Source organism: Rhamphochromis longiceps, linkage group LG1 (genome assembly GCF_057381845.1).
Source record: "Rhamphochromis longiceps isolate RC_006_pf linkage group LG1, R_longiceps_female_GT1.1, whole genome shotgun sequence".
Taxonomy (NCBI): domain Eukaryota; kingdom Metazoa; phylum Chordata; class Actinopteri; order Cichliformes; family Cichlidae; genus Rhamphochromis; species Rhamphochromis longiceps.
This window is the reverse complement of record NC_140557.1, coordinates 14,663,466-14,682,917: the sequence shown is the minus strand read 5'-3', so window position 1 is coordinate 14,682,917 and position 19,452 is coordinate 14,663,466. Positions and strand designations below refer to the sequence as shown.

Here is a 19,452-nt window from a genome sequence, read left to right as displayed (position 1 = left end):
AACCAACTTGCCCACCCGTCTAGCACAGTGACAAACATACCTCATCAACCTTTTACGGTTGAGGGGAAATACTTGAACAGGTATATCCCTATCACAGTCTCAGTCTGAACATATACAACAACAACAAAAACAGCCCACCTTGACTCGCCATCCCCTTCATGGATTTAAAAGACTTTTCTTCTCATTTGCCCTAAACTTGTTCAGGTGATGGGTTGTAAAAGGCACCATACTTTTTGCGCATGCTTCTTCCTATCTCTATGAATATTGGATATTAGCATCTACAGTATACCCCATCCTTCATTAGTGACCACATGCTTATTTCCACCCTTAATACGTGTGGAAAGTGCTTTCTTCATATCTTCTCATGATTGTAAGTGGCTAATCACATTTTATGCAGATACAAAGAGCTATTGTCTGTGAGTCTGACTCTGCCTACCATCCTAAGTTGCTGCAAGTAGAATTTGAACTGGCCAAGGCATTCAAGCATCAGTCATGGATTCAGATGCCATTCAAGGTACGTGCAGTTCAGGAACTATAATAATACTTACACCTCAAATGCACCATTTTAAGTTTACGGAAAATGTATCAACTTTTCTCATTTTCTAACACTGTGTTAGGGTTGACGTGACGAATCCTACTTCCGGGCCTAAAGTAGTCTGCGTTTAATATGGCTTTTGTGTTGTTAACATCTTTAATGTTATGTATTTTCTTCTATTTAATCTCAAAAAGCTCCTAAAACAGTCAGTGATCACTGTTGACCTCCCTCGGCTTTTATTACCGCTAATCATTTATTTAAGCTCAGTTTTTAAAACCTTAGGATGTAACTACAGCCCAGCCCATGCAGCAGTATATGAATGACTAACCTCGTATTGTGGATGGATTATCTCAGTTGTTCTCCTGGCTGAAGTTTGGTCCTTTTACAGCATCCTGCCATGCGATTACATTTGTTCCTGAACACCGAGAACACTCACGTTAACTTTTATCGAGTGGAAAAAAAGTTAGCTTGTTTATGATATGCTAACATAGCTGTGTCGCAAGCGGTCACTTAGCACATCATTATATACCAGCTAGCCAAACTTCAGTAACCCTACAAACGTCACTGCTGTTTAGTTTTCTGTCTTCATTTATGTTGGAAGTGATAACAGAGCTGTACGTTTGAATTTGTTTCCAAAACCCCGCAGTCAGGACATGCTATATTGTATTTAGATAGAAGCTAGCGAGCTAACTTCCTGCTAACTTCTAACTTCGTTAAATGTCATAAATTCCGTTTTCATGGATGCCTGGATGTTAAACTCAATTGTTACACCTGGTAGAGCAGAACGCTGATCATTTTATTAAAGATGAAAGACTTTAGACAGTTTTCAACTTTCAGTAATGCCATAGTGATCGTTTGATATATGGACCTGCAGCAGAGTTTAGGCCCAGACACAGCTAGTGACGTCAGACTGAACAACCGGATAGACAACATCAGTACTTTGATGTGAACACAGGCTAACTAACATTCCTCTTATATAAGCCACCTTATCAGGTTGTGAACTTCGCGCCATATGAATGTGTTGTGCTGCTCCAAATAGGGTTTTGGTTTTTAAAAAAAAACAAAACAAAAACTGCTGGCCTTTATTACAGCGAGCAAATTGAAAAGATGTCAGAGGTGGTAACTCAGAGATTTTTTGTAACCGACTCTCTTACATATGCATTTCTGGGAGTGTTTTTCTCAATACCCACAATGCAGGGAGGGGAATATAAAAATTAAGCTAGCAAACAGATATACTAACATTTGTGACACACAATTAACTGTTAACGGTAACACTATTTAAGACAAAAAAAAAGCAAGTCTTATATTTTGTGCTTAACAGTTTAGTTTTTGCTGTGCAGATGGGGGATTGCAGATTTAAGAGCAACTGTAATGTTCATTTAATTTATTTGGAACGCCAGAAAATAATGTGATAAAAAGTATAAATTACCAAGCCTCAGAATTCTAAACTTGCTCAATTAACTCAGAGATGACCTAGAATCTCTAACAAAAAGGATTCATCCAATAACAACGGCAACAAAATTTCTTCCATGTCTTCAATTTTTGGTGTCAGGTTGTGCAAAGTGAAATGTCTGGATGGACATCAGGCATTGGCAGCCTTTATTAAGACTGCCAATGCCTGATGTTTTACCTGATGGGTAAAACAGTTTTTTATCCTCTGAATTGATTGGATAGTTTTAAGGTGCCATATGGTTTTGTTGTGATCAATACAATTACATGTCTACATTTTAAAAACACACTTTCTTAATATCATTTCATTCTGTTATAATTTCAGGACCATGGACAGTGCACACAGGTGAACCTACACAAATTCAGCTGCATACACTTTGACCAGATGTGAGATATGTATGGTTGTATCTTGCCATGTCCCCTTAGGTGCAGCCTTTTTTGCACAGCTAACTCTACTCTACTCTAGCAATTAAGCCAGAGTACTTAAGGCCACATACAGTCCAGTGAGCCTTTGTGATGCAGCTTGTGAACTTGTGTGTGGTACCCTTTCTCTGTGTGAGAACCTTTTTAACTTTGTTTTGTTTAGTGACCATTTTTTCAGTTGTATTATGTTTTCTTTCCTTTGATAGTGGCTTCCCTGTGTATTTCAGTTTAATAAAAAACCAAACAACTTTAACAATTTTTGTCTCCATAACTTCTTTGTTTTTTCAACACTTTTTACTTACTTTCCCACATCCCATGGACTTTTTTAGAAGGAATGTAAGTATTATTCATCTGTCAAACAAGTTAAAAGGGTGTGAATAGCTTACAGTGCTACAATTATAGAATCCTGTTTCAATTATAATAATTCTTTCTGCCAAACAGTCGGCCTACATTCAGCATATACTGCTATGACCTATATTTCTTTGCTGTTAACAGGTTAAGCCAGTCCTGCTTGTCAATACATTTTTTTAGTTTGTAACACTTGTACGTTTGGAAGGTTTGGCATGTCATACTGAAATTAACTGACTGCGCCTGTATGTAGAAAAAAGCACAAAATTTGTAAGTCACCTGTAAAACTAACTTGGTGATTGTGTTGACATATTATGTTGCACCATTTAGTAAATCTGACCCATCGTGTTCACTTTTCAATAACTCAACCCCAGGTTTGTTTACTTCTGATGCAAAAAAAAGTATTTTGCTGTGCTAATCTATGGCCAGCAGAACCTACTCTAAGGAAGCGCTGCTATCCATCACGACTGTTATTATTCCTTGCCAGATCGAAGTGGCATCTGAGGATGCTATCCTTTCAAAAATCTGTCATCTGTTTATACCACCTGTTAACATCACCAAACACTTGTCTAACAGCAATCAGAAAAGCTACTGAGAACACTTTACCTTACATTGAACATAGAAGGATGAAAAAAAAAAGGAGAAAAATTTAACTGGGCAAGAACAATCCAAAATCTGCACTACTCACCCATCCACCACTGTCAGTCACATTCAAACTGACAAAGGCTGGGATTGTGAAATAGACATTTGTAGTTTTCTGACTGATGAATATCCATTCAGGACTCACAATTCTATTCAGAAATAACATGATGCTCGAAAATTCCTCCACACATTAGGAAGTGCCAAATGAAGAGAACTGGAGAAAGTGAGAGAGGGAGATGAGTATGTGTGAATAAATGATACATATGCTTCCTTTTATATTTAAGTGTGTCTCTGTCTGACTGTGCCAAGCACAAAAATTATGGTTGGCACAGTGGGGGCCAAAGGGTTTAAGATGCTGGACTCTTGGAACTGACTTCCTTGAGTCTTGTTGGGGATCCTACTCATGTGTTGTGTTTCCCAACCATCTATCTCCTTATTCTGTCATCTTTCCAATCTGTGCCTCTAATAGCCTAAAAAGAGCAAATAAACATTTCAAAAAGAATCCATTACATAAAAATCTGTATTAATAAAATGAATGATTAATTTAATGACAGAATGACTGAATGAATGAGCTGAGAGCTCCGCTCTTACCAGGGTAATCAGCCTATTGATCAGCTCAGCTTTTCTCATAGAATTGACCATTTCTTATAGATGGTCAATACTTGGGCCACTTAGAGGTGACTAGGCAGTAAGAAGTCTGTTGCTCCTAATGAGCGTGGAATTGAGTCACATTTCAAAGAAAGAACAACATCGTGACTGTGTTCCAAGTCATCCAATCATGTCAAAAAAAAGATCACTCACTGATTTTAATAAATTACTGTCCTGCTCTATCATTAATGGAAAGTAAGTGTAAGTATTTTCTTACACACACACACAGCTGAGTGGTGGGAAGGGAAGGGAAACTTGAGTTGAACTAAGAGTGGGATGACAGGAGTCCAGGAATAGTGGCAATCAATGGATGGAAAGATGGATGGATAGAGGGAGGAAAAGAAGGTGGGGGGGAAGTGGGAGAGTTGAAGGGAGAGATGAGTGGTCTCCTGGGTGGAGTGGTGATAGTCTTGCTGTGTGTCTGTGAGACCAAATCCTTTCCAAACTGAAGGGAGAACAATAGGAGGAGAAAACCCACAGGTAGGGGAACTATGGGGGAGGAAACGAGAACAGAGGAGAGTATTGTGCATACTGATATATGTATCTTTATTCAAAACACTATGAAAAGCGTCTGGAGGCCACAACTTTTTTATATTGGTAACTCCTAAATATTTATTTATCAAAGTCAAGCACTACTTCCCAGCAGCTCTCATATGTCTACTTTATTATTAAGGATTTCAAGGAGTAATTAGAGCAGATGCACCTTGCCTTAAAAAGGGCAGAGTGGAGGTTTCTGGAACAACTTCACCTACTTCCAAGATGCATGGAGAAAAGTATAGAGTCTGATGAAGTTAAAGCTTCAGCAACGCTTTGTTTAATTGTGCATTTCAGCTTGTGGCCTTCATCGTCATGCTCATCATCAGAGTTTAAATATCATATATACAAATAAAAATAAACACAACCAATCATGTACATGAATAAATAAATAAAAACAGATAAAGATTTTTTAATAAAAAATAAAATAAAAACGATGAAACACTAAAGTTGTGCTTTATCATACAAATAAAATATAGTGAAATAATAAAACTATAAAAGAAAATTAGATTAAAAAGACATTTATTAGGAGCCACTATCTAAACTTCTTAAATGATACTTCATTCATACATCCTGGAACAAACTTTAAGATAGAAAATCCATCCTGTTTTTCCTGAAAGAACTTCCATTACTTCCTCCCTGGTTGAAAGCCACAAGTTGTCCTTCATACCACATGTGTTGCTGGCGCATTAACCTTGTAAAACAAGGGCTAAAAAGCCAAGAGTGGGAAAAAAATGTACAGTTTTATCAAATCAAATTTTAGGCTGAAAACAAGCAGTGGTGTATGTTGGCAAATCGAGGAATGGTGCTAAATCTTACAACACAGAATTTCCTCTGAGAAACCTAATTCACACCAAGTATCTGCAATCAGTTCAAATTTATGTCTCAAAATTATGATTCTCAAAACAAACATTGCAATAAAATGGTATTAATCTCCACAAACACTGTCTGTACAAGGTCTTAAAAAATAGACACGATCTATCAAGGGTAAAGCAAACAAGAGACATGTGAAGAAGCGGCATAAGTGGTGCTTTTATGAAACTCATGAGTTCCCAAGTAAGGGTAATTTCTTTCATAAGTAGCATGCACAACCACACAACCACAATTACTACACACAGAGACACACACATCACTAGAATAGCTGTAAAAACAGGTATTGATGAGAAGGCCTAGTCAATGACCATCAGAGGAAAACAGAGACCGCCATTAGCCAGCCAGTCAATTGCTAAAGCATTCTGGGTAATTCTAGCGCACACATACACCCAGACATGGGGATACACACATTGACAGCAAGAGGACACCCCTCAGGGACATCTTAACCACGTACACACATATACACACACACACTGAGACAAAAATTAAGGCAGGATGGCTTTTATACTGTCATGCTTTGTCCTTTCATTTTTCTATCTTGTTCTTTTTCCTCCATGCTCTTTATATCTGCCTTACTCTTCCTCTGCTTTTTAGCTGTTTTTTAGTCACTCCTTCTTTCTCTCACACCCAATGTCTCTCTCAGGGGTAAAGTGGTTGTTGGTTGCTCCTAGGGGGTCTTAACCAAGTCTCATTAGTGCAATAAAGTAGTTTGTGTGTGTGTGTTACTGTGTATGTGCATGAGTGGTGGTGATGATTGTGCATTAGCCAGCCATCTAATCAATGGGAAAAACCACTGAGCCCGGGTCCCTGCTTATGTTACCATCAGAGCTATTTATACGGAAACACACGTGTCCAGACACGCAAAAATCACAGCATATGGTTATGTGACAGCCATACGCTGTCACACAAGGATACGGGGAGTTTGACTCATGCCTTTCAATTCATACTCAACTTCAGCTTCAACACGACAAAATTTCTTTCCACTGTCTCACCCTCCCTCCGCTCCTCTCCCCCACTCTTATCTGTCTTTTCTTGTGGGAGTGAGACAGATTAACGTCAATGCTGGTTTTACTTATCATACTGTAGCCAGCACAACCCTCCAAGCAACAGAATGGGAGCAAACTGCAATACAATCAACACTGGGTGCAAGCAAAGTTGTACTACAACTGCAGGACACGTGCAAACACTGCATGGCAACATATTGGTTGGCACCCTTTTACTAATGTGTGGCATGGTTATGGTGGTTGGTTTTACTGATAGATTTAGAGCTGCCTCAAAATGCCAGCTTGATTATCTTGGGTATTTTGAGGTCCTTCTTTCAGACCTCAAAGTCTCCAATTACCTATGACAAATAAGCATATACGAGCAACATACAACTGATGATGATAAAACAAACAGCTCTTTTGTCCACCTACTGTAGGTTTGATACAATTTCTGATATAGATCAGTTTCTTCACTTTTTCATGCACACATTTACAAACACAAACATTAACACACAAACCGTTAAAGCTTAATGAAGCAGAACTCAGCCTGGTGCCCATTAGCTTCATAATTAATAATTTCTCCCTGCCTCCTAACACACTTATCAACTTGCAGAGGAGGTTGCATGCATGTGTATGTGTGTGTAATTAAGTGTGTAGGGTATGTGTGTTTGTTTGTGCCTGCCAGTGTCTGTGCACTTTGGCAGATAAGAGATGTAGTTGGTAAGGGAAATGGCATATGCGTGCAGACATGATCGTTTGCATGTCACTGTTATGTGAAAACCTTTAACTCGATTCAAACTACCGGCTTTTAAATGTTTAAAAGTTGACACTAAATTGATGGACAATTAATGTGAAAACAGTAGCAAAAAAGAAGCAAATTATAAGCAGAACAGTCTTAAAAATTACATACATGAAATTACATACCACCGTGGAGGGGGATCCATTGTGTATTCTCCATTTCCTCTTTCTCCCTTCTACTTGGAACTTGTTTTTACTGCTATGATCTATAGATTATCCGAAACGTAAAAAGAGACAGCGAGACAGAAGGAGAAAAGCAAAGGGAAAAGAAAGAAAACATGAAATTGTTAGAGAGCAATATCATAGGCCCTCTTATCTAATTCAATAAACTCTATTCCTTCCTTCCTTCTCTTTTTTTATTCCGTCATGTTTCCCCCATTCCTTTTCACTGCACTCACTCTACCTATATCCCCTTCTTCACCTCCCTTCTCTCTATCTCTGTGAATAGAACATCAAAAGCCTCTGAGTTAGATGGGGAATGACAGTATTTGCTATTGGTATGCAGGAAGACATGTCTGCTCCAAAGTGTTAGTCTAAAGGCCTCGGCTAAGTGTTTGTCAAGACATAAAGCCATTGTTCTCGTCTCCTCTCCTCTCAGATCTCAGACCTCTCCCTTTTTCTTTCTCCATCTCCTTTTCTCGCACCACTTTTGTACTTTGATGGAACATTTTACTTCAGTGTGTGTGTGTGTTAAGTGTATATATGAGTCTAGTATGAGAAGGGTTTGTGTGTGTGTGTATTGTGTGTGCCACTGTGCCTTAAGAAATTAAGCACTGCCGCACAAAACATTGCTGTTTATTTTTCATAAATTTAGATATTTCCATAACAAGCTGTATCCAGTAAATTAACTACAAAAAAGTGTAAACCTTGAACATACGCTTACTCAGGATAAAAAGATTTCCTGGTAAAACTTTTTCCTCACCTTTCTGGCAAACAAAGGAATTTAAATCAAAAATAGAAAATAATTAACCAAATTACCTGTTCATTGCCAATATAAACAAACAAATCATTCTAACATCATGGTATAACAACTTTCCAATGTTTATTGCTTGCCAGAATCGTTTACATTGGACACACACACACACACACACACACACACACACACACACACACACATATATATATATATATATATATATATATATATATATATATATATATATATATATATATATATATATATCCATCCATCCATCCATCCATCCATCCATCCATTCGCTTCCGCTTATCCTTTTCAGGGTCACGGGGGGCGCTGGAGCCTATCCCAGCTGTCACAGGGCGAGAGGCAGGGTATACCCTGGACAGGTCGCCAGTCTGTCGCAGGGCCAACACACAGGGACAGACAACCATTCACACTCACATTCATTCACACATTCACACCTAGTGGCAATTTGGATTATCCAATTAACCTATCCCCACAAGCTGCATGTCTTTGGACGGTGGGAGGAAGGATATATATATATATATATATATATATATATATATATATATCCATCCATCCATCTTCATCCGCTTTATCCGAGGCCGGGTTGCGGGGTAGCAGCCTAAGCAAAAAGGCCCAGACCTCCCTCTCCCCAGCCACCTCCTCCAGCTTATCCGGGGGAACACCAAGGCGTTCCCAGGCCAGCCGAGAGATATAATCTCTCCAGCGTGTCCTGGGTCTGCCCCGGGGCCTCCTCCCGGTGGGACATGCCTGGAACACCTCACCCAGGAGGCGCCCAGGGGGCATCCTTGTCAGATGCCCGAACCACCTCAGCTGGCTCCTTTTGATGTGGAGCAGCAGCGGCTCTACTCTGAGCCCCTCCCGGATGGCCGAACTTCTCACCCTATCTCTAAGGGAGAGGCCAGCCACCCTTAGGAGGAAGCTCATTTCTGCCGCTTGTATCCGCGATCTCGTTCTTTCGGTCACTACCCACAGCTCGTGGCCATAGGTGAGGGTAGGGACGTAGATCGACCGGTAAATTGAGAGCTTCGCTTTTACACTCAGCTCCCTCTTCACCACGACGGACCGGTGCAGCGTCCACATTACTGCAGCTGCAGCCCCAATCCGTCTGTCGATCTCCGGCTCCCTTCTCCCATCACTCGCGAACAAGACCCCGAGATACTTGAACTCCTCCACTTGGGGCAGGAACTCATCCCCGACCCGGAGTGGGCACTCCACCCTTTTCCAGCTGAGAACCATGGCCTCAGATTTGGAGGTGCTGATCCTCATTCCCGCTGCTTCACACTGCGAACCGTTCCAGTGCGACCTGGAGGCCCTCACCCGATGAAGCCAACAGAACCACATCATCCGCAAAAATCAGAGATGAGATTCTGAGGCCACCAAAGCGAAAGCCCTCCGCCACTTGGCTGCGCCTAGAAATCCTGTCCATAAAAATTATGAACAGAACCGGAGACAAAGGGCAGCCCTGGCGGAGCCCATCACCCACCGGGAACGAGTCCGACTTATTGCCGGCAATGCGAACCAAGCTCTTGCAACGGTTGTATAGGGATCGAATGGCCCGTAGCAATGGGCCAGACACCCCATACTCCCGCAACACCTCCCACAGGACACCCCGAGGGACACGGTCGAATGCCTTCTCCAAATCCACAAAACACATGTAGACTGGTTGGGCAAACTCCCATGCACCCTCAAGTATCCTCGAGAGGATAAAGAGCTCCAGTGTTCCGCGACCAGGACGAAAACCGCAATATTCCTCCTGTATCCGAGGTTCGACTAGCAGACGAACTCTCCTTTCCAGCACCCTGGCATAGACTTTCCCAGGGAGGCTGAGGATATATATATATATATATATATATATATATATATATATATATATATATATATATATATATATTAGGGGTGCAACGATATTCGTATCGATATTGAACCGTTCGATACAGTGCTTTCGGTTCGGTACGCATATGTATCGAACAATACAATTTTTTTTTTTTTTTTTTGTGTCCCGTTTGGATCTATAGCCATCAGAATTGTTGTCTTGAGGCCAAGAAAGATGCCAAGAGGATTTATTTTAAGTGGATCATCATATTGGTCCATTTGATTGACCTTTATTATAATTATGAATTTATTTTATTTTCAGTTGCAAACGGGACAGACATGACTGTGGGATAGGACAGGGGGAAAGAATGAAAGAAAGAGGGGGAGAGAAAGAAAGAAAACCAAAGGGAAGAAAAAAAAAGAACAATACAAAATTTGTAATTTATTTTATCAACTTTCCTTCTGACGATGCTGTCTGTGTTGAGCGCTCAGTGAATCTGCATTTGACTACTCCGCCTAGGCTCGAGAGTGCAGCCTAGGCGGAGTAGTCGAACGCAGATTCACTGAGCACTCAACACAGACAGCATGGTCAGAAGGAAGAGCGCAGGGCAAGCTAGCGAGACAGAAGTGGACCTCCCCACCCTCATTCAGATCTGGCGTTTGGAATTATTTTGGTTTTCATGTGACGTATGACCCTGAAGGTAAGCGAGTCATGGACTAAAGTAAAACAGTATGTTGGATGTGCCATGCAATGCTCAATTACATGGGTGGGAGCTAGTGTGTTAGCGCAGTTAGCTCGTTAACGTGTTGGCCGTCTAGCCCCTCTGTATAGGGTAGCTCGTTAACGGAGATTTGCCGTGTTGTGGCGTTAAGGTTATTTCAACGAGATTAACCTGAAAGCACTAGTGGGAACACAACGAATATGACTGCACATTTGCACCGACATCATCCTAGTGCAAAGACAAAAACAACAAGCATGCTACTAACTTTAGCCGAGTCATTTAGACAGCTGTTAGCACATGATTCTCCTTATGCTGCTGAGAATATAGCCCAGAAGAAGCGGATAGTATAGCTTTTATTTTGGAAAGAGCCATTTCTCTGTAATAAACTCTCTTTTCCAAAGATGAGTGATTCCTCAATCAGATACAGGGCTCGCAATATCGCTAGCCCGACGTCCCGGGGCTATCTCTGCCCTGCCTGTCGGGCTATTGTAGGAAGGAAAAATATATGTCAATGCTTTTGCATTCTTTCAGAAATGTAGCTGGGTAATTATGTCATTGGGTGAGCCACTGTCAATATGTGACATATTGAAATCGTGTTTGAATTTGCGCTCGTTTTTTTGCTTTCACTTTGCAATCGCGCGAACTGTGTATAGAGAGCGACAGCACTGATCTGTGAGTGATGATAATTTGTGCACCAATTCCTCTGACATCGTCTTATTAATTGTTAGCTTACTATGCAAACATGACAAGTGAAATCTCCCGCAGCTTAAACATGTGAGAGGTTGATCGCGCAGAGAATCGCTGAGCTTATGTGAGTGCGGCAGGATATATATTTCACTACGATGACCTGGATGATTGAGAACCTTCACAGACAGATATATATTTTAGTTCTGCTGAGCCAAATAAGACAGGTCAGGGTGAAGAAGTGACAGCCAAAGAAAAGCTTACCACAAAACGGAGAAGTTATGACAAATCAGACTATAAGGCAAAAAGAAAGTGCAGCTTTATGGTTTCATGGACAAAAGAATTTCTGTGGCTGCAATATGACGAGCTAAAAAACAACACGCACAAGGGTTAGGGTTAAATTTAAAAACTGTACTTTTGTGTTAAAATATATATTTACAATTTTAATAAATGACAAATTAAAAAGGCATGAACATTTTTTTTTTGTATCGAAAAAATATTGAACCGTGACACCAAAGTATCGAACCGAACCGAACCGTGAATTTTGTGTATCGTTGCACCCCTAATATATATATATATATATTAATATATATATATTAATATATATATTAATATATATATATTAATATATATATTAATATATATATATTAATATATATATTAATATATATATATTAATATATATATATATATATATATATATATATATATATATATATATATATATGCCGTTAGCACATGATTCTCCTTATGGGGACCTGATATGTTTAATATGCTGCTGAGAATATAGCCCAGAAGAAGCATATAGTATAGCTTTTATTTTGGAAAGAGCCATTTCTCTGTAATAAACTCTCTTTTCCAAAGATGAGTGTTTTCTCAATCAGATAGAATTATTATTTTATTTTAAAAACTGTACGTTTGAGTTAAAATATATATTTATAATTTTAATAAATGACAAATTAAAAAAGCATGAAAGTTTTTTTGTATCGAAAAAATATCGAACCGTGACACCAAAGTATCGAACCAAACTGAACCGTGAATTTTGTGTATCGTTGCACCCCTAATATATATATAGCTCGAGAAATACCAAGGGCTCAGAGAAGAGCTCAAGAAGATGTGGAGGGTGAAGGTGACGGTGGTCCCAGTGGTAATCGGGAGGCTGGGGTCTATCACACCAGGCAAGACCCCAGGTGCAGGCTGTGTAAAGATGCTTCAGAGACAATCCAGCACATAACAGCAGGGTGTAAGATGCTAGCAGGCAAGGCATACATGGAACGCCATAACCAAGTGGCCGGCAGAGTGTACAGGAACATCTGTGCCGAGTATAACCTGGAAGTCCCGGGGTCAAAATGGGATGACCGAGCTAAGATCCTGTGGGACTTCCAGATACAGACGGACAAAATGGTGGTGGCTAACCAACCGGACATAGTGGTGGTAGACAAACAGAAGAAGACGGCCATAGTGATCGATGTAGCGGTCCCGAATGACAGCAACATCCGGAAGAAGGAACACGAGAAGCTGGAGAAATACCAAGGGCTCAGAGAAGAGCTCGAGAGGATGTGGAAGGTGAAGGTAACGGTGGTCCCCGTGGTAATCGGAGCACTAGGTGCAGTGACTCCCAAGCTAGGCGAGTGGCTCCAGCAGATCCCGGGAACAACAGCGGAGATCTCTGTCCAGAAGAGCGCAGTCCTGGGAACAGCTAAGATACTGTGCAGGACCCTCAAGCTCCCAGGCCTCTGGTAGAGGACCCAAGCTTGAAGGATTGACCGCCCACAGGGGCGAGTGGGGAATTTATTTATTTTTATATATATCTTTATCATAATATTTTACGAACAATTAAGTATAGTCTTAATTTAGTATATGATTTGGATTTCAGAAGAATTAAGAGTTCACATACAGCACAGCACACCTTTCTGTATGAAACAAGTAAAAGCACAATTTGTCCACAAAAGCTCTAACTAATTTATAAGCAGAAGAAACATGGTTGAAAGCAGTGAACGCACCTAGTGGAACAGCACCATAGAAGCTAAGATAAAAAGTTTCACTTCTGGTCAGAACTTGTAGGAAAGAAAATTAAAAGTAAAAGCATGACACAAAGACTTGTAATTTGACCCTGAAAATTGTGGATTATGAGTCCACCTGAGAAGATTGCATTAGCATCTTTTAGATCATCCGTCACTGGCAATATGTGAAGTCACAACATATATGCAGTGTATATGGCTCAATAAATGTTGTAAAAAATCATATTGATGTAGAACGTACATATGTAGAACTGCTCAGCTAACTGCACAAGCAGCATTTTTTTTTAAATTAAACTATTAATACAGTTCTATGGTACAATTAAAACAGTAGTCTTTTTTTTGCTCTCTTTTACTCCCACTCTTCTGTTTTCCATTATTCACTTGTCATCTGTCCAGCTTTCGATGACAGTTTTTCTTGACAGCCATTGCCACCATCACTTTTAAACTTGGAGTGTGTGTACACACCACATTCCGACAAGGGATATATCCAAAGCCTGGAAACAAAAAGGAGCTATTTCTTTGATGTCCAATGCAACATTATATAGGGTGGAACTGTTAAGCACTGATAACCCTGCAGCTCTCATCTCTTGCGCTTTCTCCCTGTCTCACCCCCACTCTTCCACTGTTGTCCTCCTTTCTCTCTGTCACTTCACCTCATACCTCTGTCCCTTTCTTTATTGTCTTACGGGTATTTTGTTGTTGTTATACGGTTCTTTTTTCCCACCTCTCTCTTTTCATCAAGTCAGTTCTCACAAGAGAGTTAGCATCTTGTAGTGGTGTTTGGCTGATCACCATTTGTGTGCATATGTGTGTTGCATTACTAGGTGCTGTCAATGGTATGGCAGTGAGCCTAGTGGTGCCAGTAAAGGAGATTATGAGTTGATTCTGGCGGAGGAAGCTGGTAATTCTTTTAAACCAACAAAGCTGTTCCATTAGCCCCCCGCTGGTGTGCTGAAAAACAGACACTATAATATTCCCAAAACACAACAGCGTACACAGCTAAGCATGCACACACATACCCTGCACTGATCTGAAAACACATTTGGCCAGGAACCACACATACTCATGAACCTCGCCATAATTTCAAAACAAATTCAGTCAGCTACATGCTAATTTTGGACATGCACATGACAAATTTACAGTTTGCATCCAACCACACTCACACATGCAGACCGCATAAACATACAGCTGTTATAGACAGCAACGCCTTAATTCAAATCAATACTGGGCTAAAAACTCAACCTAAAAGCTTCTTGTTCTAACATCACTGAAATTATTTTTAGCTGAAGCAGGAGCTTTATGCTTTATGGATGTTTTGTCCTTTGACAACTGTGTAGATGACACACAACTGTAGATCTCTTTTCACCCCAATGACATTTTAACCTCAATGTATTGAATGACTGTATCCAAGATAATAACTACTGAACGGCACAGAACTGGGGTAGCTATTGGCCCCAATGCGTCTAATCCATGTACAACACACCTGATTTCCTCATCTATAAACTGGAGCCAATATTATAAAAATGTCAGTGTCACCTTAGCTTGAAAAATATGTTAGCATAGTTGTCCAGTTTTATTTTATGCAGCTTAAGACATTTAGTAAGATGAGATCAATTTTATCCAAAAGTAAGATTACTGAATTTCATTACACTCTTATTTGAGACAGAAAAGTTCACACAGCTTGTCCAAAATTGAGCACCCAGACCTCTTATTAAAACCAATAACAGAAAAGATATCTTCATTGGTTACCTATTAATTTCAGAATTGATTTTCAGATTTTATTGCTGTTTTTAAAGGCCTGATCCACCTTTCAGATCTCCTGAGCCAAGGCTTTGCTGGCCAACCCAAAATCCTGAGCGTTTTTCAGTCAAGGCACTCTTTCTTTGCAACTTTCTTCCTAAGGAGATCAGACTGGCAAGCTTGTTCAGGTCTTTAAAATATCGTTTAAAGACACATTTTTATAAGCAGGACTTTTCTGTCCCTCCACTGTGTTTCTTCTGTGTTGTTCTAAATTTAACAACCTAGCAATCATTTTTAATTATTTTATATATGCTTTTTATTTTCTGTTTTCCATTGTTTTGGCTTTTTTTAATGTCCTTGTGATGTATTTCCCTGCCTAATGATGATTTAACTTTATCTTTTTAATCATTCTATTTCTATTTCTATTGTATTCTGAAGAATTTTGTAGCTTTGTTTTGAAAAGTGATATATAAATAAAGTTTTTTATTATCATTATTATTATTATTATTGCTCAGATGCACATAAGGCTGTCACCTGAAAGTAGAAAAACAATAACAAAAGCTTCATAAATGCACATAGTAAATAATCCATAATCTTTCATAAATAATCCATAAAACTACCCCAAATCACTTTGGGTTTTCCATTCTGCAACCTATGTCTTTAGGGAACTAATGTAACAAGAACTGCAATGGGGTACTCATGAACCATGTTGAGTTTTTTTTTTCTTTTTAAAAACAGAATCCAAACAGCCCTCTCAAAGAAAAAGGCACCATTGCCTAACTACAAATGGACAGTAGACTGAGCACAAGACAGTACAGAAAACAAACTGGCAGACACGCAGACTAAGAGAGAGTGGCAGGCGGACAGTAGACTGGGGCTGTATGACCTGCTGCTATGGGATACACACAGAGTAACACACAAACACACACATACCAGTTGGGATATCCAGACCTGCCATTGAACAGGATTACCTCTGTCATGGGAGGACTGGTATCCCCTCATCAGTGAGCACACAGACACACACACACACACACACACCATAATGGTTCACTGGGCAAGCTGATAAGAACGTGTATGAATTTGTGTGTATGTGTGTATGTGTGCATGTATGCGTGTGCTAAGAAGTCTCTGATGGCAAGGATTAGGGACTCTTGACTCAGTCTCTCAGTAAAGAACCAACCAGCAAAAAACATGCTCTCTCTGTATGTCTGTCTCTCTCTCTCTCTCTCTTTCTTGCTCTCGCTCACACACACACACACGCGTGCGCACGCACACACACACACAGTATCAAGTGCTGCGTTGGATTTCACTTTACTGCTTGCTACAGCATATATTTGACTCCACAAAATGTTATATACAGTAAAATTCAGTTGTTTGTTGAGAGCAACACACAGGTAAGGCTGATTGTTTCTTCTGATGCTACAATAAAAATAAAAATATGGTGTGGTACCTGGATAATACTCTTTATTAGTATTCTATGGCATTTTTTACTGCCTTTGTAACTATACCAGTCAATTGTATGAATGTGCACATGCGGGGCTTTAAATACAAAAAATTAAATAACTGGAAGATAAAACTGGTCTCGTGCATTCTATATTTTCCAATACCAATGAACTTCCATCCATCCATCCATTCGCTTCCGCTTATCCTTTTCAGGGTCGCGGGGGGCACTGGAGCCTATCCCAGCTGTCATAGGGCGAAAGGCGGGGTACACCCTGGACAGGTCGCCAGTCTGTCGCAGGACTAACACACAGGGACAGACAACCATTCACACTCACATTCACTCGCACATTCACACCTAGTGACAATTTGGATTAATCAATTAACCTATCCCCACAAGCTGAACTTACTTGACTAAATTGTAAATGCAAAAATTGTACTTTAAATAAATGGGTTAAAGTTGACTGGAGTAAAGGACCTGTTGGGCACACGAAAAATACAGTAACTTCTACCTTCTTTTAGCATGTCCAGAAGTCCAAATTTTGGTGCGATGGTTAGCATCTTCCTCTGCCTTTTGGGTGCTACCGCAGGTGCCTTTGACGGTGCAAAACGTTTCTTCGACATTGTTGTGTTTGTTGGGGAGAAAACTTACAAACACCAAGTACAGCACTTCAGAGTCACACTGCTAGCGATAGAAGATTTAGGTAAATTTGACAAGTGGAACATATTTGTACTGTACAGGAGACACCGCACGGAGGACGATGGAACACAATGCACTGTTAAAAAAAAAAAAAAAAAAAAGGCATGCGAAATTGCACATAAAAATACGTGAAACCCAGTGCCCAGTGTTTTGATTTTATATTATTGCTTATTGGTCTGTTTTCCTTTTGGTTCTTGGGTTATGACTACTGGTGTTTTGGTTTCTGTTCTGTATTTCTTAGCTTGTGTATTCCTTTGCCCCTGATGTCACTCTGGCCCCTGTACTTTGTTTCTTCTGTTCTCTGTAAGAGTTATCTGTGTTCAGTCTGTGGATTTCCTGTTTTATTTTGAAGGTTCATATCTTATGTCCATGTTTCTAGTTTCGCTTCCTCTGTCTCGTTAAGTCTAATTTCTTCCGGCTGTGTTCCCACCTGTTCCTCGTTCCCTCATGTTCCTGCCTGTCTATTTATAGTGTGTGTCCTCCAGTGTTCAGTGTTGCGTTGTACTCTCAACAAGCTGTGTGTTTTGCTTCCGTGTTCTCAGTCTCTCATCTTCAGGTTCCAAGTGTTTGTTATTAGCTTTGTGTTTTCAGTTTAGGGTTGTTATTGTGAGTTATGGTAAATGGTAAAAATGGCCTGTATTTGTATAGCACTTTACTTAGTCCCTAAGGACCCCAAAGCGCTTTACACTACATTCAGTCACCCATTCACACACACATTCACACACTGTTATGTTTGGAGTTTCTGCCACAGCACAATAAAGCTGCCTCTTCCTGTTCACCGAGTCCAGCGTTTGGGTCCTCTTTTCCTGCCTGCACACGGCACACCATGACAGAGGCTGCGAAAGGTAAACTGCGTTATAGCGAGGGACCACTGTATAGTCATGACTATAAGTATGAGTAGTTTTTCTACTCATTTCTTACTACATTTTAAATTACTAATAATGGACTACCCAGAACTAGTAAAAGAATTTTATTGCACTAGATGGAATTGTACTCATTTAGAAGATCTTTGTTTGGCGTGGTAAAACAGCTTGTTACTCTATAAAACAAAACTATCTGTAAAGATAGGACATCTTATTATTCATCACTGACAGATGAAAACAGAAACAATCCTAGGTTTCTTTTCAGCTCTGCAGCCAGACTGACAAGAAGTAAAAATCCTGTTGAGCCAAGTATTCCTTCAACTAGTAGTAACTTCATGAATTTCTTCACATAAATGTATTAAACATTGAAGAAAAAAATATTCACACCTTTCTAACAGATGTTTCATTGGGTACAATAACTTTTAATACTGCTGATATTTATTTAGACAGTTTTTCTCCAATTGATCTTTCAGAATTAACTTCTGTCACGGTCCTGGTTTGGTGACCCAGTGTTTTGTTTTGTTGTGTTGTGTTTTTGATATTTGATTTCATCATTGTTATCACTATTAGTGTTTAGGTTTCTTTATCAGTATTTCTAGCTCTCTAGTTCTTTGCTCTGTGATTTCTAGTTCTTGGGTTTTGTTCCTGTGTCCCTTTTGTTCAGTGTCAAGTCGGTAGCTGTGTCCCAAAACGTAGACTGCATCCTTTGGAGACCGCATTTGAAGGCCGATTACGTCACAGCCAGGCGACGAAGGCTGTCCCAATTCGTCGACTCCTTCAAATGTGGCAGACAAATGTGTCCTTCATTTCCTCGAATTTGAAGGATGGGTCGGGTGTGTCCTTCGTGGCCCACCATATCCCAGAAGTCATAGCACGGCCCAGCCAATTCCAGTTTCAAACAATGGCGGCCGCTACTAAGTTTTACTATTACTCTTATTAATCTTTCTGGGTCACCAAATAAACTTTTAACATATTTTCAGGTGAGGAAGTAGCCGTGTAAACTTCAAATGTCTGCTTGGTTTATCAAGACATTGCATATTTGCAAAAGTGCTCCGACGTTTTCTGAGACGTCTGCTACCCACCAGCTCGATAGCTAGCCGGGGGATTCAATGGTCACTCGAGCCGGCAAGAGCAGCAGACTCCCAGCTTCATCGTTTTCAGACCCTGCTGTCTTTCGCTACTCAGGTTAAACATGATACAGTGGGGCAAAAAAGTATTTAGTCAGCCACCGATTGTGCAAGTTCCCCCACTTAAAATGATGACAGAGGTCAGTAATTTGCACCAGAGGTAC

The 19,452-nt window shown here is 40.1% G+C and overlaps 1 protein-coding gene across 3 annotated transcripts in view; it reads right to left on the bottom strand.

Moving 5' to 3' along the window:
- Positions 1–19,452, bottom strand: part of esrrga (estrogen-related receptor gamma a) — a 171,466-nt gene that overhangs the window by 110,564 nt on the left and 41,450 nt on the right. For 2 of the 3 annotated variants that reach the window (XM_085394889.1, XM_085395053.1), the window contains exon 3: positions 7,360–7,439. The gene's annotated coding sequence lies outside the window, so the exon portion shown is untranslated. Of the gene's footprint in view, positions 1–7,345; positions 7,440–19,452 lie in introns of all 3 variants that reach the window. The other variant, XM_085394968.1, reaches the window with a different exon arrangement.